A 26,580-nucleotide genomic window follows, 5' to 3' on the forward strand; every position below is an offset into this window, starting at 1 on the left:
CTGGCTGGAGGGCTAGGCCACTGAAGACCAGATGAAGGCTCACAAGAGGAGCTAATACTAAGAGAAAGGCCCACCAACCCCACACACATAGCCACAAGGGTGTGCTGTCTAGTGAGTAATTCCTGGACATATAGGGCTTGCTTTGGGGTGAGACCCCATGACATGCCATATCAGTTTACATTATCTAAGGATATTGGCTTCTATATTACATTTTAAGAGTGGACAAAGTTTTCATGTATAGCCATTATGGATTCAGAGGTGACTTGGGACCCATCTTCCAAAATGGTGGCTGTGCCCAATATTACCATCTATTTTGTCTTCCTGTTTCTTTTGACCACATTTAGGGTAGCTTATTTATACTGCTGCGCTGGTCAGGCAGCTGAGTGATAGCAACCCCTTGGGCTGCAGCACAGTTGTGGCAGAGAACTGATTTTGCTGATTCACCCCCGTCATCTGGCTATTGTAACAAGCAGTATGTTATCCACAAAACTCCTGGCTGCTGTTGGTGAGATGGAAAGTACAGAATCAAACCAATTTATCCACTATTTGTAGCTCTCTGTGGCTGATGACTCACTTGCAGAATATGTACAAGTATGGCTAGGAAGTTGGGAGCTACTTGAGAGGAGGTCCACAGACCAACTAACAAAACATAACTTTTCTTCTCATTGCCCTACCTACATAGTTACAGGTGGTAATTACCATGTTTATGTTCTCAAATTTTCCATTAACTGTAAGTTCTCTGTATGGCCAGGAAACTAGGGGGGAGGGGGAGGAGAGAGAGAAGGGTAGTAAGTGAAAGAGTTTGGTTGTCAGAGTTTTCCTAAGCTCTCACAGCTCTATATTTTAAACTTTGTTTCTAAGAAACTTATTTATTATTTCAAAACCTAAACCTTACTACTTTGTTTCCTGGAAAGGTTTTCATATTTGAGTAGTCTAAATCTACTTTATATGTCACACCAAGACTGATTTGGGTGATTAAAATGGATAAATTTGCTGCATAATTTATGGTAGCATTTTATGATTAACTGTTTCTAAAATAGCTCACATCATTTATTTTACACATGGGCTAACATAAGAATATAAGGCACTACTGTCATGAAAACATATGAAAAAGTAAATGCTGAAATGTAGGAAATCTAAAAGGACCTGCTGCAATAAATTCATCTATCTATATATTGTGGGAAGCTAGTGTTTTCTGTGAGTGCTGTCTGTGCAGCATTTATGAGATCTAAGCAACTTTTAGTCTACAAAAGATAATGTCAGCTGCTGAGATCTATCAACATACTGTAGGCTACTCCAATCAGATATGGACTGGGTCACTGCAAGAATTTAAAACCCCCTCGGCAGAGTTTGAAGCCAGAAGGGTCCATCTCAGAAGATTAAACATTTTCAAGGTCAGAACTCCAATTAAGATGGTAGAACTGTCTAACTCTTGACAGGACTGAAGTTGCTCTGACCTTCCTGGTGTATGTATAAGTAGAATTACTTCTGGGAATAAATAATTTTATGACAAAGAAAGTAATGAAATGCATGTTGTTGAATTACTACACAAATATGGGCTATGAGAACTTCCATGAAAGGGTTTAACCTAACAGGCTCTCACAATATCTGATTAGTGGAGCTAGCAGATTGTTAGCCAGTTCTTAAGAGTAGGTATGGAAGGATAATCCAGTCCATTGCCAGATTGAAACCGAACATCAAAAGCAAACCAGAAGGATTTACACCATGCAAACCAACTCTTTGGCAACAAGAATACCTCAGCTCTTCTGGGGTTATCTATCTGCTGAATGTGTCCAAGACCAGGGTCAGATACAAAACTGTTGGGAGAGGGCATGACACCAAGTCAGAATGCAGAGCCTGAGGATGCAGATATTCTAGGTGTATTTTAAAGCTGAACTACTCCTCTGAAGATTTCCAGTTGTTTGACGTCCTTTGTGGAAAACAGCAATTAATACATATTGTGAGTAAAATAGATTGAGGAAACATTGCAAACAAATCTCTGGGACACTGATTTCTTCAAGATGAACAAATGCACTTTAAATCCCAAACACTACAAACCACTCAGCAGAACTGACAAGAATACCATGCATTTATTTAGCACCTTTGAGATCCTTCTGGATGAAAGTATCTAGGACTGATTCTGATGTCATTCACTTGCTTGGATTTTTTGGACTAGATCTTCAGCTAGGTGTAAATTGGCATAACTCACTAAACTAAAGTGGAACTACACCAGCTGAACATCATGCCCTTAATATTCTGGTGGCTGGGGGTCAGAGGCTGCATTTTTATTTTTTTTTATTTTTTTTAAAGCCTCTGAAATCTGTGGCCAGACTCTCAGTTGTAGCAAATTATTGTCTCACCTGATAATATCTCATTGGGCTAGTTAGAGTAAGTAGTCATTTTGTGTCAAGTGCCCTTTAGAAGGCTTCCCTGTGGCTCTAATAAGTTTTCAGAGACCAAGAAAATAATGAAAGTCCCTAAACTCCCTCCGTGCACTTTTTCATTTTATTCCATGAAATAAGTAAGGGATGTCTAAGAAGCTGTTGTGAATGTAGGAGGCAAAACTGTGAGCCAGGTTTTGCATATATGCTTTGCTTTGTGTCAAACTTTCAAAATAAGAAATAATTTAGAGCTGTTTTTGGTATGTTTTGTAAAACATCTTGGTTTTTAATCTGAGGTTTTTCAGTTCCTATTTTCCATATTTTAATGGAAATAGCCATCTGAGGAATTAGTATACACTAGGTAAATAAGTGAAACTGAACGAGCAGGTCTTAGTTCTAAAGTTTATCCCTTTAAGTTAATTCTGGGAAATCTGCAGGAAAATAATTGTTTGCCAAGATAGTGCTGATCTTAGGAGCTATGCCCCACAACTTTCACTGATGTCAGTAGGAGCTGAGGGCATTTATTAGCTCTGGTCCCAAGCCTGCAATCAATTACCTGCATGCTTAACTTCTCTCATGCGAGTAGTGTCATTGCTAAAGTCAAGCACATGCAAAAGTGTAGGATGGGAATCAATAATACATACTGACACCAAAGTCCTAGATCAAATTCGATGATCTTGTTACAAATCTAGGGACAACTTAATTTGCAAACTACTCCTTAAATGCAAGGAGAAGCTTGTCTGACTCTGACTAATGATCAAATTATGATAGAAATGATTCATACCTATTCCTGTACCAAGTAGGGTATAAGAGAAGCATCAGTGTCTTCAAAAGGCACATGATATTCTTCTTGGGAAGCTTTTTGGATACCATGTAATCTCTCTCTCTCTTTCTCAAAATTAAGGGTAAAAGCAGGGAGGGTGAGGGAGCATGTTACGTGGCAATGGCAAGGAAGCTTATTTTAATAAAGAATACGGTACTATCCCTAAACTCCCTGTGAGCACCTAATTTTAGAGCAGTAAAATCATAGTCCTCAACAGTGTCACAGCCTGATATTGTGTTACATTCTTTTTTGCCTGTGCCCACCTGATTATTCCTGTGCTAATGACATAAAAACATAAGACACTAAAGATTGACTGTCCAGCTCTAACAGTTAAATGCTTAGCACAAGTTTAAGCCAATTACCAAGGTGGGTCACTTCTATTTACCACTTCTCTGGTTCCTGTATGATCTCATTTTAATATATGTTTTGGTACCTGCCTCTAACTTGTAATACTACTACTTTCTACCATTCAATGGTACCATACAGCACAGTTGGAAAAACCTTTTCAAAGAAATAAAGAGGCCCATAAGATAAGGCAGTGCTGCTACTGGCATAATGTAGCATAATATTAATGCTCTTAAACTAGAAGTTGTTGCCTTTTGTTAGGCTATATTCAGCTCAATATAAAACATGAGTTCTAGAAAAACAACAAATTCAATGTTAGTTAGCAATAACCTGGCTAAAGGTCAATCTGTCAGTGTTTCATCCTGTAATATAGTGTGTTTATAAATATCCTGTTTTGTATGAAACCTTAACTTTAAGGTGGAGGTGAACAAGAGAAACTCTTAAGCTAACTTCCAGAGGATTTTTTTTTTTATACTTTTTATCTGCAGTAGACCAAGTACTGCTTTTAGGTCTGCTGCTGTATTAGCTTCTGTGGGACTGAACTGGTGTAAATGAGAAAAAGATTTGTAAGCTGCTTGAGTAACGCTTGTAGACAACATCATAGAAAATGGTAGTATGAGCAAATCTAGCTGAACAACTTGAGTTTTCTCTAGAAATACAACGAACAATGCTCTCCTTGCCCAGGAAAAGGTGGCAGCAACAAGTGATACAGAAAAGTAAACAGAGACCTTCAGGGGCTGTTGGGCAATATGTATATTCAGTCAGTACACTGAGTGCTTCAAGCAAATCCAAATTTAAAAGGAACACAAACTAATCTCTCTCTGATACTCCTAATGTTTGTCTTCCATGTTCCAAAGATGCTTGGACTGTTAACTTTCAGCATGAAAAGAATTTCTCTGATAAGAATTGTACACTTTAAAAATTTACCCCTAATCCTCTGAGCTCCTCTTTTGGCTGTAGTGATGCTGACAGAGTCTTTGACCTTAACGCTTGAATGTTAAGGTCACCAGAACTGCTCCTCCTAGATTGTAGCCAGAGGTGGCAGAAAAAGGGTACATATACTTATCAAAAATTACTTTGCTAACTTTTTCAACAATGTTTTATGATATTGTTTCACTTCAGTGCGTGGATGGGAACCTCATTTTCTCATACTCCAACTTTTTTTCCTGGGGGAAAAAGCTTGTCAGAAAATGTTCTTGAACTCCCTCCCCAATTTCTCTCACTTTACTTCTCTCCCTTTCCTAGGGAGGCAGAGAAGTAAAGTGAGTGGGATTTTCCTTTCATCAACCACAAAGGACGTATTAAGTGTGACTATTATAACACTCTGGGCTGGTCTAAGGTGTTGCCTGCCTCATTTTAGTACAGCATGATATTCAGTCTGAATTTGATGCAGAAGAGTGCTTTCTATAAGAAGCATACAGTGTAATTTGAGGTGCCATTGTATTTTATTTGTTAGGCTTTTACAGACATATTGTACAGGGCATCTTCACAAATGTGCAACAGTGAGGGGAGGGTGCTAAGACACTCTTCTGTTAGCCTTTGAATGGCCACTAGGAATGGTTGCAGTGGTTTGCAGTCTGTGCTCCAGAGTTCCCTAGCTAGCAACTTCCACCTCACACTTGCCTGTAGAACTGACAGTGCTTTAATGGGAATATGCACTTGCACCCTTCTAAAGGATGCATGGAGACCAGTTTACCCCCAAATCCCCAGGATTTCTAAGACATTGCCCTATTGAGATGGTACACGCTTTCTCTGAAGGTTTGTGCTTTAAAAAACTCGTGCAGCCTCATGAGTAAGAGCAGGCTCCATTCCTTCATTAACACAGCCATGTCATTTTGTATTAATGAACAGGAAAGAAGCAAAAGTGACAAGAACACAAAGTTTGCATAAACTGAAAACTTACATTTAGCAAAGAACCATTGCAATTCTTGACCTATCCTTTTGATTAAAGCTCTTCTTGGAGAATGTACTGCTTATGGAAGGCACTGGTTTGACACGAGTAGAGGCTGGACTCTTCTTTTTCCTGAGAATATGTACAGCCTGGACAAGGGCAGAGCTAGTTTTCTCGTATTGTGCCAGATCCTCATATTGTGGCTGAGGACCGTTCTGGACAGCTTGGGATGTAAAGCTCACTTTTGTACTCCATTCTTGATGTCACTGTGTGCAAGGCTGGCACCAGGCATGAGTTACAGCCCAACTACTGCTCTGAGGTATGCTGGCTATCAGCATCTCCAAAGGGCCAAAATTGTAGCTCAGGATTGGTGGGGCATAGAGATCCCTGGCCATACCCCACTACTGCAACCATACCACCTACAATAGCAGTAAGGAGATAGGTGGCATTAGAGTTACAATTCCTGCTTTATACTATGAGAGGGCCCCCTTGCAGTGGAGTGACCTTCTCAAGGCCAGATAAACTGACTGAGTTTGACTATGAAGTGATGTGGTGCAAACAGCCACAGTGCTAGGACCCCAGATCAGATTATAGACATGCTGGGCAGACAGTAGGCCTGATCAGAAAGGACCACTTCTAACAGAGTAGAGTCCATTTTTCCATGACATTCAATTCTCTCATCCCTGCTGAGATTGCCAACAACATATTTTCTGTTATAACAATATTTGCCATTTAATTTTTTTTGTATAAATCTGATCCCCCTTTCTGCTAGGGATTGGATTGAGGCCATCAAAGGGCTATTGAAATGTTAAATCATTATTGAACTAGCAACTTACATGTGAATTTTAAATCTTCTGATGAACTATTCCTCTTTTAATTAACTCTTTTCTCTTTTTAAAATTATTTTATATTTTTACTTCCTGGTTATGGTTGGGAGCAGAAGTGCTGAAATATTATGGGAGGGTGAAAAAAGCTGCTCTGACTTGACCAAAACAGGCAATACCAAAAATCTTCTATGAAGCCCAGCTATAAGATATCAGCTTAATTTTGCAAACCCAACAGGCTTCCATACTAAAAATTAATTCCAAAGACATGTTAAGAGACTCTCTGCCCAATTATGAAAATTCTTGACAGTCTTAAGGTGCAGGTTTAACTGAGCTTTCTCTGGAGGAAGTAGAATAGGGGCTGCCTGTCTCAGATTCTCCTCTGAGTTGAGGAAACTGGCGCAATTTAGTTCTACGTGTGAGGGGTTTTTTTGTTTGATTGTCTTGTTTTTTGTGGCTTTGTGAATTAAAAATTACTCCCATCATCTATAACATATGGCTTTCTACCCTTCAGTGATCACTGGGCATTTGTTTGAGGATTAGCATGAACATTTCTTCTTCAAAAGGAGGAATTTCACACATCTTCCAAGCACCACATAGCTGCAGGTCAAGCATGTTACTGCATGTGGGGGTGCCAATTAGTCAATTATAATCTGAGTTTATAGAAGTTGTGCTGCTTTTGTATGCTAGATACTTTGCTTCTGGGTTCATGTCTAATTTGTCAGATTCATCGTTTTATGGTTCTGGATTTGATGTAATGCTCAATCTGAATTAAATATCAAAACAGGCTAGACCAAATTCATCCTTATAACTGGATTCATCTGTATATTCCTGTAGCTTCTTTATGGGCACAATCCTACAAGTTCTTTCACAATGCACAGCAGGGTGAATAACATTGTTAAAAGTTACATGGATTTACCACGCTAGATAGTGGATAGTTATCACTTTGCATAGTCTTCTGCATTGAACAACAGTAAGTCTTAAGCCTCCTGTGCAGCTGCTCCTTTACTTTACTTCAAAAAACTAGGAGGCCTGCAGGGAACAGCTCTTTGGCTCCCTCAGTAGGTAAAAATGAAGGGGTTCTGATCTACTGGTAGGTATGTGTCTTGTGTTTCTAGTTTCATAAAGTGTTTAATGTTGTATTTGGAGTTTCCTTGTATTGTGTTCATTGGATGTGTAAAATGTATTATGTAAACGTGTCCTTCCACATGTATTCAAGTGTATATATTTAGGAAGGATTGTACCCTACTCTATGGCATTAGAGTATAACCAATTAGGACTCCTTAAATGAATCGTTTGGCTAGTCAAACCCAAGGTGGATAAAGAAAAGTGTGGGATATGAGGCTTGCTTTGCTCTGGTCTCCAAGCCCTTAACAGAAGTTCCAACCTAAAGTCTTTAGACTTCATTGGGAATTCACTTCCAGTGTGCTATTAGGGCTAATGTTGGCAGACTGGACAGAATCAGGTATAGTTGTTGAGGGGAAGGCAGCCAGGAAGTTGGGTGGGAGTAGGGTGGAGCTGGCAGGGGCTGTCTAGGCCCACTCTCTTCCTAACAGGCCTGGTTGAGTGACAAAAGCTAATAGGACCAGTGAACCAGAGCAAACCTGGCCAGGCAGAACTTCCTGGCTCAGAGCAGTGCACATCAGATGATATCAAGTGCAAGCTGAGGGGACTCACTGTGCCAGTATTGTTATATAGAGTCAAACTGACCTTGTGAGTAAGGGTGTGTGTGTGTGTGTGTGGTGGGGGGGTGTCTCTGACCAAGAGTTCTGGGGGCCCTGAAAAAGCCAACACTGTAGTGTGTCCAGCACTCACCTATAAACTAATTTTTTAAACTTAATTTCACTTTATTATTTAGATGTGCTTCACTTAAATTTATTAACTTCTCAACTGAACCTATATTCTAAGCAAAATAAACAGCTGTGGTTGGAGTATGTTAAAGGGACACTGAGTACTTTAAGTAAACTCTGCATTTTAAAGTAGACAAGCACACTTGGCACCTAAGGCACCAGATTTTTTTTTTTCCAAAGCTTGCTTCCTTTTTTTCATGCTGTCAAGACTGCTAATGCAGTCTAACTACATGAGCCTGGAATTATTGCCACATGGACTTCTAAGTAATTGATATGCAGACTGTGATGATTGCAGACTCTGACACCTTTCTAATCTCTGAGTGGACCCCTTCAGATAATAAGCCCTGCACCTTCACCTTTCTCTGAGTAGAATCCCACAATTCTCCCACTCTTAAGGTATGTCTACACTACAAAATTAGGTCGAATTTATAGAAGCCAGTTTTATAGAAATCGGTTGTATACAGCCGACTGTGTGTGTCCCCACATAAAATGCTCTAAGTGTATGAAGTCAGCGGACCGCGTCCACAGTACCGAGGCTAGCGTCAACTTCCGGAGCGTTGCACTACGGGTAGCTATCCCACAGTTCCCGCAGTCTTCGCCGCCCATTGGAATTCTGGGTTGAGATCCCAATGCCTGAATGATGCAAAACAGTGTCGCGGGAGGTTCTGGGTACATGTCGTCAGGCACCTCCCCCTCTGTCACAGCAACGGCAGACAATCGATTAGCGCCTTTTTACCTGGGTTACCTGTGCAGACAACATACCATGCCAAGCATGGAGCCCGCTCAGCTCAGCTCACCATATGTCATCTGGGTGCCGGCAGACGTGGTACTGCATTGCTACACAGCAGCTGCTAATTGTCTTTTGGCAGTAGACGGTGCAGTATGACTGGTAGCCTTCATCGGCGATCTGGCAGACGTGGGGCTGCATTGCACCTAACAGCAGCCCCTTGCCTTTTGGTAGAAGATGGTATATTACGACTGGTATCCGTCGTCATCATACTGCAGTGGCTGTCAATCATGGGCACCTGGGCAGTTTCGACGATGATGGCTATCAGTCGTAGTATGCTATTTTCTGCCAAGCGCCCAGTATTTTCTGCCAAGCACCCAGAAGATGCCGAGGGCTATCAGTCATGCTGCACCGTCGTCTGCCAGCTTAAGATGTAAAAAATAGATTTGTTCTGTATTCATTTGCTTCCCCCTCCCTCTGTGAAATCAATGGCCTGCTAAACCCAGGGTTTTGAGTTTAATTTTTGCGGGGGGGGAGGGCATTCTGTGTGACAGTTGTTTGTGTTTCTCCCTGATGCACAGCCACCTTTGTTGATTTTAATTTCCTGTACCTGTATGCCATGTCGTCATTCGCCCCTCCCTCCTTCCCTCCCTCCCTCCCTCCGTCCGTCAGATACTAGTTTCTTGCCTTTTTTCAGACCAGACACCATAGCACTGGGATCATGTAGCCCGCTCAGATCACCGCGGCAATTATGAGCACCACGCGTATTGTCCTGGAGTATATGCAGAGCCAGGACATGCCAAAGCAAAACCCGGACCAGCTGAGGAGGCGATTGCAGGGTGTCGACGAGAGTGATGAGGAAATTGATATGGACATAGACCTCTCACAAAGTACAGGCCCCAGCAATGTGCAAATCATGGTGTCACTGGGACAGGTTCATGCCGTGGAACGCCGAGTCTGGGCCCAGGAAACAAGCACAGACGGTGGGACCGCATTGTGCTGCAGGTGTGGGACGATTCCCAGTGGCTGCGAAACTTTCGCATGCGTAAGGGCACTTTCATGGAACTTTGTGACTTGCTTTCCCCTGCCCTGAAGCGCCAGAATACCAGGATGAGAGCAGCCCTCACAGTTGAGAAGCGAGTGGCGATAGCCCTGTGGAAGCTTGCAACGCCAGACAGCTACCGGTCAGTCGGGAATCAATTTGGAGTGGGCAAATCTACCGTGGGGGCTGCTGTGATCCAAGTTGCCAGGGCAATGAAAGACCTGGTGATATCAAGGGTAGTGACTCTGGGAAACGTGCAGGCCATAGTGGATGGTTTTGCTGAAATGGGATTCCCAAACAGTGGTGGGGCGATAGATGGAACCCATATCCCTATCTTGGCACCGGAGCACCAAGCCACCGAGTACATAAACCGCAAGGGGTACTTTTCAATGCTGCTGCAAGCCCTGATAGATCACAAGGGACGTTTCACCAACATCAACGTGGGATGACCGGGAAAGGTACATGATGCTCGCGTCTTCAGGAACTCTGGTCTGTTTCGAAAGCTGGAGGAAGGGACTTTCTTCCCGGACCAGAAAATAACCGTTGGGAATGTTGAAATGCCTATCGTGATCCTTGGGGACCCAGCCTACCCCTTAATGCCATGGCTCATGAAGCAGTACACAGGCAGCCTGGACAGGAGTCAGGATCTGTTCAACTACAGGCTGAGCAAGTGCCGAATGGTGGTGGAATGTGCATTTGGACGTTTAAAAGCGCGCTGGTGCAGCTTACTGACTCGCTCAGACCTCAGCGAAAAGAATATCCCCATTGTTATTGCTGCTTGCTGTGCGCTCCACAATATCTGTGAGAGTAAGGGGGAGACATTTATGGCGGGGTGGGAGGTTGAGGCACATCGCCTGGCCGCTGATTACGCGCAGCCAGACACCAGGGCGGTTAGAAGAGCACAGCAGGGTGCGGTGCGCATCAGAGAAGCTTTGAAAACAAGTTTTCTGACTGGCCAGGCTACGGTGTGAGACTTCTGTTTTGTTCCTCCTTGATGAACCCTCCGCTCCACCACCCCCCCGCCCCGGTTCACTCTACTTCCCTGTAAACCATAAAACCCCACCCTCCCCTCTCCCTCCCCCGAGCACCACATGCAGAGGCAATAAAGTCATTGTTACTTCATTCATGCATTCTTTATTAATTCATCACACAACTAGGAGGATAATTGCCAAGGTAGCCCGGGATGAGTGGGGGAGGAGGGAAGGAAAAGGACACACTGCAGTTTAAAACTTTAACTCTTATTGAAGGCCGACCTTCTGATGCTCGTGCAATCATCTGGGGTGGATTGACTGGGTGGCCAGAGGCCTCCCCACCGTGTTCTTGGGCGTCTGGGTGAGGAGGCTATGGAACTTGAGGAGGAGGGCTGTTGGTTACACAGGGGCTGTAGCAGCGGTCTCTGCTCCTGCTGCCTTTCCTGCAGCTCAACCATATGCTGGAGCATATCAGTTTGATGCTCCAGCAGCCGGAGTATCGACTCTTGCCTTCTGTCTGTAAGCTGACGCCACCTATCATCTTCAGCCCGCCACTTGCTCTGTTCATCCCGCGATCCAGCCCGCCACCTCTCCTCTCGTTCATACTGTGCTTTTCTGTAGTCTGACATTGACTGCCTCCACGCATTCTGCTGTGCTCTTTCAGCATGGGAGGACATCTGGAGCTCTGTGAACATGTCATCCCGAGTCCGCCGTTTTCTCCTTCTAATCTTCACTAGCCTCTGCGAAGGTGAAACATTTGCAGCTGGTGGAGGAGAAGGGAAAGGTGGTTAAAAAAGACACATTTTAGAGAACAATGGGTACACTCTTTCACGTAAAATTTTGCTGTTCACATTACACAGCACATGTGCTTTCGTTACAAGGTCGCATTTTTCCTCTTATATTGAGGGCCTGCCGGTTTGGTGTGAGAGGTCACTCACGCAGTGCCAGGCAACAAATTTCGGCTTGCAGGCAGCCGTGGTAAGCCACAGTGTTGGCTTTTTTCACCTTCTTAACATGTGGGAATGGTTTCAAACAGTAGCGCCCTCATTTCCCATACCAAGCACCCATTGGGTTGGCCATTTAAAATGGGTTTGCAATGTAAAAGGAGGGGCTGCGGTTCCCAGGTTAACATGCAGCACAAACCCAACTAACCTCCCTCCTCCCCCCACACCCAATTCTCTGGGATGATCACTTCACTCCTCCCCCGCACCACGTGGCTAACAGCGGGGAACATTTCTGTTCAGCTGAGCAGGAATGGGCACCTCTGAATGTCCCCTTAATAAAATCACCCCATTTCAACCAGGTGACCGTGAATGATATCACTCTCCTGAGGATAATAAAGAGCGATAAGGAATGGATGTTGTCTGCATGCTAGCAAACACCGGGACCATACGCTGCCATGCTTTCTTATGCAATGATTTCAGACTATCACGCCAGGCCAGTAGCACGTAAAGTGTCCTACCATGATGGACGGGATAAGGCATCCCTCCCCAGAAACCTTTTGCTAAGGCTTTGGGAGTACATGAAGGAGAGCTTTCTGGAGATGTCCCTGGAAGATTTCTGCTCCTTCCCCATACACATTAACAGACTTTTCCAGTAGCTGTACTGGCCGTGATTGCCAGGGCAAATTAATCATTAAACACGCTTGCTTTTAAACCACGTGTAATATTTACAAAGGTACACTCACCAGGGGTCCCCGGTGTGCCCTCAGGTTCTGGGAGCATGCCTTGGGTGAGTTCGGGGGTTACTGCTCCAGGTCCAGGGTGATAAATATATCCTGGCTGTTGGGGAAACTGGTTTCTCCGCTTTCTTACTGCTGTGAGCTATCCACATTATCTTCATCCTCCTCTTCTTCGTACCCCGAACCCTCTTCCCTTTGTGTTTCTCCAGTCAAGGAGTCATAGCACACGGTTGGGGTAGTGGTGGCTGCACCCCCTAGCATGGCATGCAGCTCCGCGTAGAAGCAGCATGTTTGCGGCTGTGTCCCGGACCTTCCGTTTGCCTCTCTGGCTTTGTGGTAGGCTTGCCTTAGCTCCTTAATTTTCACGCGACACTGCTGTGCGTCCCTGTTATGGTCTCTGTCCTTCATGGCCTTGGAGACCTTTTCTAATATTTTGCCATTTCTTTTACTGCTATGGAGTTCAGCTAGCACTGATTCATCTCCCCATATGGCAAGCAGATCCCGTACCTCCTGTTCGGTCCATGCTGGAGCTCTTTTGCAATCCTGGGACTCCATCACGGTTACCTGTGCTGATGAGCTCTGCGTGTCACCTGTGCTCTCCACTCTGGGCAAACAGGAAATGAAATTCAAACGTTCGCGGGGCTTTTCCTGTCTACCTGGTCAGTGCATCTGAGTTGAGAGCGCTGTCCAGAGCGGTCACAATGAAGCACTGTGGGATAGCTCCCAGAGGCCAATAACGTTGAATTCCGTCCACACTACCCCAATTCCGACCCGCTAAGGCCGATTTTATCGCTAATCCCTTCGTCGGAGGTGGAGTAAAGAAACTGGTTTAAAGGGCCCCTTAAGTCGAAAAAAAGGGCTTCGTCGTGTGAACGTGTCCAGGCTTAATTCGATTTAACGCTTCTAAAGTCGACCTAAACTCGTAGTATAGACCAGGCCTTAGACTTGATCTTAGGCTACAGCACCCTGTATACCATCTGGGATAATTATACTTGGGGTTTTTTAGTGCTTTGAGATCTGCTAATTGAGAAATGCAATAATAATACCTATCTGCTATATATATTAAGCAGGTCAGACTGGGTTCAACTCCTGAAAGTCTTCCCTATTGGAGCACTGACCTGTGGTTAATACAATGACCAAACAACTTTCTTAGACTAAAGTATTGTTTAATCTTAACGGCAGGAACAAAGCATAACATAGAGGATTTTATCAGACCTATCTACATCTTTAGGCAAATCTTGCCACTGACCTATTGGGTCTGGGGGATCAGTCTCTGCCTCAGTCTTAGTCTTTAAAAACACCCTTTTTCCTTCATTCTATTTGGTGTTTCCACGCTTGGTTTAAATAGGTTCTGGTAACCCAGCAGGGTGTCAGAGATGCACTTCAAACTAGATGGCTCTCCATTGTCTTATTCCTTGAAGTGCTGGCATGAGATAGCAAATAATCTTTCCAGGATGCATTTCCCAACAAATCTGTTTATTCATTTAACTAACTATATGCATACAGTAAGCAACAAAATATCTGGTTAAAAGACATTATTAATTATTGCAGATCAGCCCTGTTGCCTTCACACAGGCACACTCTGGTAGTCAGAACACAAGTGGCCTTAGTTGTGGGCAAAACTAATTATAGGTAAAAAGCTTTTTGCCTAATAGAAAAAAAGACCTCTTTGATCCTGCCTTCTAATTAAGTCATAATACCATCGTTGTCAATGGTGTTTCGCTTGAGCAAGGAGTTTAGGATCAAATAATAATTAATGGAGATATCCCATCTCTTAGAGCTGGAAGGGACCCTGAAAGGTCATTGAGTCCAGCCCTCTGCTTTCACTAGCAGGACCAAGTACTGATTTTGCCCTAGATCCCCAACTGGTCCCCTCAAGGATTGAACTCACAACCCTGGGTTTAGCAGGCCAATGCTCAAACCACTGAGCTATCCCTCCCCCAAATCTTTAGGCAGAAAAAGGAATTTTATTTTCAGGGTTTTTTTTAAAAAAAAAAAAAAAAAAAATAGTTTTTCTATTTTAAGTATGAGACAACATAGCCTTAAGACATTTTCAGGTACTAGTAATGTATTATGAAATTACTTGCAACATTCATCTGTTCTTAGATAGAGATGACTGAGATGGAAAGTACCTTCACAGTAGCAGCCTTATAACTAAAGACCTGGCTGGCAGTGCCTCCATTATGACTTCTTTACAATAAATAAATATAACCAATACTTCCTGAGCCAAAGTGTTATACTGCTGTAAATCTAAAATAACCTCTCTGACTTCAGTGGAATAGTTCCTCATCTACACCAGCATACATGAGAGCAGAACTTGGCCCCCTATGTCCTCTTTAAAGGCAGAATACATGTTTCCAGGTGGGCTGTGGCCTACAAGGAATGATTTACTGAGGACTCTCTAATTGCTGCTCAGTTTTAACAAAGGTCCTTTGAGGCATTTGTTCATGCTTAACCTAATAGATAGCTATTGATATATGGAATTTGTATTGCAAATGTCCCTACTTGACACTTCCCCAATATCCAGATGATCTTGGCTTCAGAATGTCCTAACGATCACAAGAGGCCCATTTGTTTATTTAGAAGTCATTAATCATGTACATGCACAGGCAGAAGTGACTGACTCCCAGCTCATACTATTATCTTATTGAGGAAATATGAGTGTTTGAATGTTAGCTATAACTTCAAACTGATCCTTAAAATTAAAGCAACTTCAATATTTCCACACAGTGGGAATTGTTTCTTCAATGAAAATAAATGCACAGCTATATTATCTTTTTACTACTTGTCAATATTCTGATTTCAGAAGGACTTGTTGACAATTTAGACCATAAAATTAATGGCCCTGGTTCTGAGCTGAGCTCTCACAGCTTGGCATGTGTGGAGTAGATAAAGGTGGCTGCATGATAATTAGTAACTCTTGAGATTCTGGGGCTGGCCAGGGACTAGTTCGGTCCCAGGCCGGGCTGGCTTGAGGAGTAGGCCACCTGGGCCACAAGGGGGTGCTCTGCAGCAGCACAGATTTGCACTCTGCAAATGTAGAGTCAGAAATTGCTCCTGGCTGGTAGGGGAGTGCCGCATAAATGGGGGGTGGGATGCCAAGATTTCTCCCTGCTTCCTCCCGGTGGAGGAACGTGTAAGGGAGGGGGGAGAAGGAGTGATGCACAGATACTGCTCTCCCCCCAACATTCCTCCATGTCCCCCTAGGGGGACTATGAGGAGGAGAGCAAGGAGCAACATGAAGCACTCCCTGCATCCAGGTCACTTTCCCCACCTGGGCTGTGCTGTGAGGCAAGCATCATGCGCAGCTGCTGCTCCTGCCCTCCCCTTACACAGCCCAAGTAGGGAAGTGGATGCAGGGATCCCTGACATCACTCCTCACTCCCCCCCCCCTCAGCCTTCTAGGGGTGTGTGGAGGAACAGCGTTGGAGGGAGGGGTGTGTGCAAGCAGTAATGCCAGTTGCTCCATACATCCAGGTCAGTTTCCCCATCTGTGTGGGTGGGGGTGGGGGGCGGCAGGGGTTGAGGGGGGGCAAGCGGGGGGCCTCTGCACACACTGGGGCCAAGGGTGCCAAAACACAAGTTTGCCCACGGTGCCATTTTCCCTAAGGCTCTCCCTGGTACCAAGCTTGTGAAAGAGTGGCCCTCTGGCTGCTCTAACTTACAACCAGCTCCTATGGCTCTCTTGTGGCTGACTCGTCCAACCTACCAAGGTTGGAGTGCAGATGCATTTGAGCTGCACCCCTGACCCATCTAGGGTGGGAGGTCATATATATAATACATATAGGGAAGCCCACTACACCAGGGCAATACCTGAGAAGCCACCTAAACTAGCCTTGTGCTTTACACCTGTGTAAGTCAAGAGTAACTCCATTTGAGCCAATGGAATCACATCAATGTAAAATGGGTGTAAATGTAAGAATCAAGACAAAGGAGGGAATATGTTAATTTGGCTTTGCTCCTCTGGGGCAGTGCAAAGTAGAAAGAATTGGAGCCAAAACTGTCCTCTTGCTGCTTGCTTTCTGCCAGAATTTATTAAACACTGACTATCCTCACTGAAAAATAACTTGGTATTCTAGCTGCTATTTAGAGTGACATTCAAATGAAACTTTCTGGAATAGGATATTTGTCCACAAAAAAAAAAAAAAAAAAAAGTATTAAGTCCTGTCTGGAGGAATACTCACTTCCTAATCAGTCTTTCAAGAAACAGCTCTGTTAAGGAAATCCACGTTTCTGCTCTGTCAGCTTGGAGCTGAAAACTACAATTTTTTTTTTTTTAAAAGCCAGACATGAAAACATTTGTCTGCAGCCATGGTTGCCTCCATCAATATATTGGCACTATCTCTATTTGATTCACTTTCATCTGTGTTGTCATGAGGTCATCTGCCAGCTTGCATCACTGTGGGTGGAAAAACACAACCTCAGACTGAAGGGGACTCTTCATACCGGCTATGCTCCATTTGTTGTGTATTGGAAATGCAAAGCTTAATATTTTTTTAATCCATCTGTATCGCTAGCCTCAAAGGAAAGATCCTGCTTCCAAAGTGAAATGAAACCTCTTACAACACAATGTAAGCAAAACAATCTTCATGTATTTTAATAATTTGATACTTTAGTATAGTATCCTCGCTAACCAAAACTGGGGTAATGATGTGGCTCAAGAAGTCAAGAGAGCCGGGTTCTACACCCAGCTCTCAGTTGAAAGACAATAAAATGTGCAGCAAATCACCTAACCTCGCTGAGCTTTTGTTTGTCTTTCTACAGGAATTAAACTCACCATATTCTTGTGAGGCGCTTTCAGGTCCAATAGAAGCGCAAAGAATTATTATTGCCACTAAAGGACTCAACTGTGAACATGTGAATAATTTAACAACAAAAGTGGCTTTTGGTCTGTCTTAGTCAGTGGAGTTACTCAAATGAATATAACTTGTATATTCTAAGTATTAGCTAGTTTTGGGCCAAAAGTTAGTGCTGACACATTCTGGTGGTGAGTTTTTTAACTTTTGGGGGAGCAACATATAAAAGCATACACTAACATGTCCATCCATGGATAACTAAATAGGATACTAAAATAGAAAAGCTGAAAAATCAAAGCTGATACAAGGAGCTTTAGGAAATTAGGCAGCTATATTCCACTGAAATTCAATGGGAGTTGGACTCCCATCTGGGCCTTTGAAAATCCTCTTTCCCTCCACTGTTTAGAAATTTTAGGTAAAGTGGCTGTTTCAAATTGTGTATTTAGGAGCCTGATCTCCTGTTTCCTGCTTTTCACTAGTCATCATGTCACTGACTATCCGTTTCTAATAACTACATTTCAGAATATGCAGAGGTATTCTAAGCCTTCCACTAGTTAAAATATTGCCTTTATACAACAAACACAATGGGAACAAATCATAAGCTGCCACAAATGTGCATCTCCATAAGATGCAAATAGTTGACTTGTTTCTTAAAGAACAGATTAAAGTTTTATAAATTCTTGTGAATTGCAGGATTCTCTAATAGTTCATGAAGTATTATAGTTATATACTGTAGCTCAATTCAGCTTTCAGCAGGTGCAGATGGGAAGAGCAGACCAAAGCCAGACTAAAACCATTTATCTTAAACTGTTTGGTCTGGAATGCAGCCATCAAGTCCTACGTCATAAGCTCCTTCATCTTACTGACCTCATTGTAAGAATGAATCCTTTTAGCTGCTGGGACTAAACTCATTATTACATAACTTTAGCCAAGACTTATAAAGATTTTTATGAAAGTTGTATTTATTAGCCTAGAATAAGGCTTCCAAAACTAAGTGAATCAATCCAGAAAGTTTGCTAAATAAGGCCTCTATTCATGCAAAAAATAAATTGTCTCAGTTGGTTCACATGAATTGTGCAATTTGTCTGTGTATAGTAGGGAAGAGAGATTCTACAGTATGTGCTGATCGTAAAAATGCTCTGTATTATAGGGGAGTACTGGAGAAGTGGTTCTCTGCATACCCTGGGTTGAGGTCTTCCAGGGGGTACATCAGCTCATCTAGGCATTTGCCTAGTTTTACAACAGGCTACATAAAAAGTACTAGCGAAGTCAGTAGAAACTAAAATTTCATACAGACACTGACTTGTTTATGCTGCTCTATATACTGTATACAGAAATGTAAGTACAATATTTATATTCCAATTGACTTGTTTTCTAATAATATGGTAAAAATGAGAAAGTGAGCAATTTTTTCAGTAAAAGTGTGCTGTGACACTTCTTTGTATTTTTATGTCTGATTTTGTAAGCAAGTAGTCTTTAAGTGAGGTGAAACTTCGGGGTATGTAAGATAAATCAGACTCCTCAAAGGGGTACAGTAGTCTGGAAAGGTTGAGACACACTGTACTAGAGAACTGGTCTTCCAGTGTCTTTTGGTTCCTTCTCTGACTCTCTGCTTTGCACCATCTTCCAGGCTTCCCCTCTATGTAGAAATTTACCTCTGTGCAGAGAGTTAACACAAGGTATATGCATTTGTTACATTCCACTTAATGCTCTGCAAGCTTACTGTGCTGGGCTCCTCACTTCTCCCCATTCAAGATCTGCCCCCTCCCCCAAAAACTCACTGATTCTGAGATTTTCAAAATGGGGGCAGGGGACGGGTGAAGGGGAAAGAAAAAATATATAATTAAGAAAGGGATTAAATGACATTCTAAGGTAACTTCCTTCTTCAGGATATCTGTGTCCTGTCCCTAGATTGTATGTTCTCCAGGCTAGGAATTCTGCAGACAGTTGTGTATTATTGCCATATCAAACATGTTGTCAGCACTTAAAGTATATGATGTGTAATCTCAACTATTGGGATTTTCAAAAGAGCCTAAAGTGTATTGGGCATCTAAATCACATTGAAATTCAAAAGTATGGGCCCAAATCCTGAGCTCTTGACACAAGCCAGTGAACTCCCTGGGGCTGTTAGATACTCAGCACTTGGGTCACTTGTTTGTGCCTGAGCATGGATATAAGACCCTAGTTTATTGAAGATAATAATCTCAAACACCAATTGATATCAATTGGAACTTACTTGATCAAGGACTGAGTAAAAACTAAAGGTCTCAGGATTTGGCTCATTTTGAATAACAAATAGCCGATCAAGATGCAGAAAATTTGACTTTATATCATCTGAAAACTTCACTTTTCAGCCAGAAGTTTTTATTTCTTGGCCAACAAACAAAACCTCACACTTGTGAGAAATTTTTGTGTTTTGACAAAATACAAACTTTAACAGAAAGTTTCAATAACATTCTTTGGCTCAGCTCTAGTATATATTTGGGTTGGAAAAGATACCAGCTGCAAAAGCCTGGGAAATAACTTTTAGGCTATATCTACATTGATGAGCATATTGAGTTACTAGACCATGCACACACTAGCATATGTGGTCTATCTACATAAGCTGTGCTGGATGAGCATACAACACAGTGTACACACCACCCTCAATGGCAACACTGCTGCTGTTATGCAACACTAGTGCTACAATTTCAGGGGTGGTACCCTAGGTTCTGTGCATCATGGGAGATGCTCTAGGAACCTCTGCTTGTCATGTTGATACTGTCTCCCACCTTCACCCACTTGCTGGTGTCAGTTCCTGCTCAACTATCCCTCTTGCCAAACTGGGTGGAAGACTATGAGAAATTGGAAGATGATGTGGTTCTGCTCCTTATTGCATGACAAATATTTATGCAGTGGAGTAGGTGATCTGCCCAAATTCCATCCTGGATCTCACCAATCTTTCTGAGACCAAAGACAGCTGACCTTAAGGGGGAATGACAATTTGTCTACCATGATTTTGGAAACTTGGGATGACTAGCAGTTCTTTCAGAACTTCTGAAAGAGGAAACAGACTTTCATGGAGCTGTGTGGTTAGCTTGCACTGGTACTGGTGCAGAAACAGGTGGCTATTGCCCTGTGCAAGCTGGCAACACAAGACCACTATTCAGTTGCAAACTATTTTGGGGTTCAACAGCCCATTGTTGGGGTGGTGATTTGTGTAGGTTTGTGACTCAGTTAATACTGATCTATCCATAAGTGGGATTTTTCTGCATGTGAACCAAGCCATAAACACCTTTTTATCAATCCCTTTTCTGTGTTGAATTCTTCTGCTTTTAGAATAGCAGTGCTTTCTGCAAGCACGTAACAATGCACTCCCCCCCCCTCCCCTCCCCCCACACACACCCTCCCATGTGTCCTTGGGAATTCAGACATTTCCTAACCTGGAATTGAGGCAGGTAGAAAAGTATTTGCAGTACAATGGTACTAGATGTTGGTACATAAATTGGAATGGTGTGCAAATCATTCAACCCAGTCTGAACCAGAAAACTTTTGTTTTCCTTCATCATACACAGTCAAAGAAACTAATGTTTGTTAAAAGTAAATGGAATGTCTAATTGAAATATTTTAAAAGGAAATAAAAACCAACAAAATATAATAAGACTAACATGTGTCCATTGTTCACAGGTTCAAAGTCTTGGCACCTGCGTCCTTGCCCTCCTCCAACCAAAAAGAGGGGAAACAATGGAGGCCAGCTGTTCTTGGAGACAACTGGGGATATCTCTTGCACAGGGATTGGAGGGTGAGCACTTAATGGGCTTCATCAACTCCCTCCGGCTAATCATTCCCCTCCTGGACACTTGGCGGGGGGGCAGCTTTTGAGGGGTTTTAGGTGCCAGTGGAGGGTGTGGTCCCAGGAATCCTGCCAGGTGCTCCTGGTCACTCGGGGAGGGAGGGAAGATGGGGGCAAGGGAAGGGCAGGCTTCTCTGCCTCAGCAGAACCCTGGAGGCAACTGGAGGAGGTAGTAGTGGAAGCGTAGAAGTGGTATGGTTACGATAGCAGGAAACCCTCCAAAACTTGTTTGGCCATCAGTTCCATCAGCCTTTCCATTAGGGCAGGCTCCCATTACCTACAGTGTGCCTCCTTCTCAGTGAACCAGTTCATCAGTCTCTTCCTGCTGAAGAACTCAAGCCTCCCATGCCCTGAATAGTCAAACTTCTTTTGATGCCTCCTGTCCGTGCCAAGGTCCTTCTCTATCTGTCTCTACTGGCTCTGGAATGTTGCTCCTGGAAGCATGGTTTTCCCTCTCAGGAGTAGAAGTCCTACCAATTCAAAGACAAGGGTAGTATTTTTTTCTCTTTTGGAAGAAGCTGAGGAAAACCCTTTACATGACACACTTTGATGTGGAAAACCACAATATTAATACTTTTTCAGTATTCCATGAATGCAACTGTTAAACCAACCATGGTTCTCAGACAGCCCTTACAGCCCACGAGGAAGGAGCAGAGGCTACTAATGGTAAGATACTAATGTTTCTAAAAACTCAAAATGTTCATAGTGTCTCAAGGTCGAGTGGGAATGGTAGTTCCTTCTATGGGCATGTTACCAGCTTGCCACTTCTTTAAAGACTGACCAACATTTGGATAACATAGTGGTCTTCAAGGTACCAGAATGAAAGAGGCTGCTTTTCCAGTCCTGTGAAGGAGATCTAGCAATCTGTCAGATTGATGTTTCTGCTAATGGTCACCCCACAACATCTTACTGCATGAAGGAATTTGGTCACTTTTGAAGGTGGACCAAGCACATTAGCATTGCTTTTAAATCTCAAGACCCAGCTGGAGTTCCTGAAAACCATACACTTGTTGAAGTATGCTTACAGGACTAGAAGGCAAGTCAACTGGGTATTGACTGAATTCTCAGATAGCATATAGAGCTTCCATGCAAATGAAGAGATGAACATAACCCCCTACCTGCAACATCACCAGAAAAACCCCTTCCTCTGCTTGCCCAACAACCGTGAAATGGGCAGGAAAAGACACACACACTGCAACTCTACTTGGTTCCCTGAAGCTTCAGATCAGCACCACAACTGTCCCTTCCCCAACCAGGACCTTTCTAACCTCCCAGTGCTCTGATTGGCCCTGACCATTGGCGCCTGTGTGCTGGCTGAGAAATGCATAGACACAAGGATCAATGACTGTTAACAACTTGTTTTATGACTTCTGCCAAAAGCATTTAATCAGAAGTCAATACAATGGATTTATAGCCAGGTCTTGGTTGGGGACCATTTAAGCGTTTAAGAGGAATGGGGGCCAGGGTTAAAATGTAGCACTGGACCAAGAGAGAATATTGTAGCTTCCCAACTTTGAGTTCTCCTGGGGCTCATGAAGAGGAACTTCCTCAACTGGCTTCTCCAGGTAGAGTTGCAGAATCACATGCTCCTCATCCTCCAGGTCTTCCTGGGCATCATCTGTGGCACCACTGCCTCCTTGCTCTGGCTCTCATTGGCATGCTCAGTGAGGTTGAGGAGGGGATTGTGAGGCACTTCAGGCTGGAAGCTCTTAACAGCACCTGGTCAAACTAATTGAAGCATATACAATGGGCCCTCTGAAGAGTGTTTTTTGCCCTCCTGCAGAGGAGCTTCAGCTGCTTGATGCATTCCTGGCACTGGGCCACAGTCCACTCAATCCCCACCTACTCTGTGAACAGTCTCAGTACATGTCTGTTCCTGCCACTCTGGGCAGTCATGGACCATGTACTCTGACCACACATTGATGCAGACCTGGGTCTGGTCAGTGGGCTGGGTGGCTGCTCTCAGATCCATGTTCACCTGAATCACACTGTAAAGAGTGCAGTGGAAGGCTGTTCTGATTCAGTCAGCACAGCTTGTTACTACAGGTAAAACTTGGGGGGAGAGGGAGCTGGTAAGGATTAGGCAAAAAAGCATTCATTGCTTTGTGGGAGTAGGATGGAGAACTAAAACTCAAGATCTAGTACACACCTCTTACTCCCATCCACTCTGCACACTGGCATGGGTACAAGGCCATGCCACAGTCCGAGGTGTATACTTGGCTAGCGCACCTGAAAGGTGGGCCTTACTTGCCTTCAGACATGTGTTTCTGGAGTTTAGATGGGAACAATGGTGGGATGGTGGGTATAGCATGTCCATGTGCAAGGACAAATGTATAGTCACTACTGTCTATTTTTGGCCTTGTCCCCATAGTTTGATCACAATAGCAGCTTTAATGAGTTGTTCATATGTTCAAAATATTATCTGTATCTACAGGATCTTAGAACAAGAATGAAATGATAGCAAAGAGCATCCAGGATCTACACTAGACAGGTAGGTCAGGATTGTGACACTGTGCTGAAATATTTTGGAGAGGCTTGCACAGCAATTGCCTATGTTGTACTGGTTCTGGGGGGATCCCCCCAAAATTGTGTAATGTCTGCTTTAAACTTATCCAAAACCAGCCCCCTCCCCCCCAAAAAAAATCCTGAGTGGTGGGGATTGAATGGAGGGGAAAGGCATGTTTTTAGTCTGCTTTGAATGAATATTAAATACGATTGTAAGACGGAAGTCTTTCAAAAATATGTGTGTTCATTAACCTGAACTGCTGTGGCTGGACTAAGTTATATAGAAAATATACTTAATCCCATGACCAGCAACATGCTCCACAAGAATCCCATACTTTGTGCTGATGTCAATGTAAATACTAGTGCTGGCTAGGGACATTCTTTTAGAGACATCTTAAAAATAATTCCTTTTTCAGAAAAAGTTAGTCATCTCATTTTTACCTTCTGAAATGTTTTCAAGGTTCCCAGCGCTGCCCAATGCCACAGCAGCTCACCAGGCAGGGAGCTAGATAGCTTGGGAGCTCCAGTTCCTGAACCGCTAAGGAGCCAGGAAGTCCTGAAGGCCCCAGCACTGGGACCAACCACTAGACAGGCTGCCCAGGTGTGGGGGGAGCTGGGAACGACTTTCCTGCAGAAAATCAGTTTTCCAAGCAAATTGAGAATCTTCCATCAGAATGACTTTCTAAAGGAAAGTCAATCAGCTCTACTAAACACCATGTTTAGCTTAACTTTGGAAGATCATTAGTAAGCATCTCGATCAGATATTTTTTGATTGAGCATTCAATTATTATTATTTTTTTTAATCTTGCAGCCTTATCCCTATGGAACCTGTCTTCAAATGAATATAATGTCAGATGTGACAGGTACATCCAGGTATCTGGATAAGAACATTGGATGTTTTTGATTATAACTGTCAAAGTTTCAGGGTCACTGCACCTATATTCCCCTCCATGCTCCCTCAAAAGCTTTCCATTGCCCAGTCCTCACTGTTCTTGGGTGAAGACTCACATCTCTCTTCCCCCTGACTGAGGGGCTCTTTAATTCTACACAGTTCCCTGCCTTCATTAGTAGACTGGCCTGCTGGGGATATCTACTGGTCAATATCTGTGCTTTGTTTTTTCTCTAGAGGTTACAGTGTATTGCTTGCAGATACAAGTTGCCACACAGCTTTCGTGGCAAGTACATTTATTCTTAAGGTAAAAGCATTAGGCAAAACATATTCAAGGCAAAGCATAAGCTAAAAAGCTTACCTGAGATCAGCCCCCACCCTAAGCCTTCAGCCTCAGGGTCTAGTAGGTGTCAGGCCTTCAAAACCTGTAGCTGGGTTTCCCCTGTGATTACAAGTTCATAATTGTTGCAGATTTGGAACCAGAACCCAGACTGGGCAGTTCAGTGGCTTCTCAGGCTCAAGCCTTTGATCTCCAGTCTCTGGGATCAGTTGGTCAGCAGACAATGACCCATTCCTCAGGATGTAGTTTCAAAAGGCTGGGGTTTTGCATAAATGGAAGTGAGGAATTTGCATTTAATCTCTCTAGGTATTCCCCAGGCAGCGCACTTGTCTGGCACATCTTCAATATAGTTCTTTGAACAACCAGGCCTTGCATTGCTTCTTCCCCCTAGAGAGGATACCTACAATCCCAGCTCAGGTAAGGGTTGTTGTGGTGTGTGGGGGTTGTTTTTTTTTTTTTTTTTCCAGTGACATTGAATGAAATTGCCCTATTGGTCATAACAGTCACAAGTAAAATGATTAACAGTGACATTTAAAGACGCTTCAAAACTGACATTTCATTAAAATGAATGATGGTGGGGAGACCCCATGAATTTGATGCTACCTAAGAATCATCGGAAAGTTCAACTTGAATTATTTTATGGCCGAGGCAGGGCTCTTGCATTCACAAAAGAGAGCATTTCCCTAAACTCTATGGGTGTTGGGATCAGTTGGAAGCAGGAGGCAATAATGTGTTTTCTTTTTCTTTTAAGAATACTCTCTGTGTCAGCAATCCAGCACCTTCATGCAGACCTACAGCAGAGGCAACATAGTCAATGTAAAAACTACAGGGAAACAAATTTCAGTTATCAACTTCTTAGTATCAGTATTACCAACTCTATATGCTCAAAAATCATGAGTCAGGCATCAAATTGAGTGGTTTCTAAATCTCATTTGGGGTTCTGTTTCTTTCAGGGTTCTAAGCCTTTAGGATACACTTAAGTCACATTCCCATGCTGGGGGCTACAGCAGCAAAGCATTGTGGGTCACGCCAGGTGGCACAGCAAGTGGTAATGCAGCCCCTCACTGATCAGGATTGTGACCTGGAATGTCATAGGAACTAAAAAGGATTGTATACTAATATGGGTAATCCATAAAAATGGGTGAATAGCTTTTTTGTTGTTGTTGTTGTTGGCAATTACTAAAAGTGGGGGTGGGATCATTTCAAGACAGTATTTTCCATTTTAAGCATTTCTAAACTTGAATTTATTAAAATTTTAAAGGACACTTCACACTGAAGTTCCTTTGAAACAATGCATGTAGTTTTAAAAACATGATTTTTAGTTTTTTCTAACTGAATAATTCAGAGAAATCAACACACTCTCAATGTTTTGGTGTTGCCAAATATAGTGGCACTTTTTTTTTTTTTTTTGCAGGGGGGGAGCAGGAGACATGTTTTTATCTGGGCAAAAAAAGTTTCAACTATGGTAATCAGAATGGTAATCAAACTCTCTCATGCTTCATATCACTGCCTACCTAATAATTTAATGGGAGTAGGAAGAAACTTCCCTTATGGTTAAGCTATCTCACAATATCCATTATGAAGTTTCTTGTATGTTGCTCCGGAGCATCTGTTGCTGGCCACTGTCCCAGGCCATTAAAACTAGATGGGCGACTGGTATAATCTGACAATTGATACACTAGT

The 26,580-nt window shown here is 43.1% G+C and overlaps 1 long non-coding RNA gene across 1 annotated transcript in view; it reads left to right on the plus strand.

Annotated features, from left to right (window-relative positions):
- LOC117879464 overlaps nt 1–25,308 on the plus strand; it is an 87,839-nt gene extending 62,531 nt beyond the window's left edge. The window contains exons 2-5 of the long non-coding RNA XR_004646277.1: nt 20,998–21,112; nt 23,598–23,654; nt 24,480–24,764; nt 25,204–25,308. This is a non-coding gene — a long non-coding RNA (uncharacterized LOC117879464). The remainder of the gene's footprint in view (nt 1–20,997; nt 21,113–23,597; nt 23,655–24,479; nt 24,765–25,203) is intronic.
- The last annotated feature ends 1,272 nt before the right edge of the window (nt 25,309–26,580 follow it).

This window comes from Trachemys scripta, chromosome 6 (assembly GCF_013100865.1).
Source record: "Trachemys scripta elegans isolate TJP31775 chromosome 6, CAS_Tse_1.0, whole genome shotgun sequence".
In the NCBI taxonomy this organism is placed as follows: domain Eukaryota; kingdom Metazoa; phylum Chordata; order Testudines; family Emydidae; genus Trachemys; species Trachemys scripta.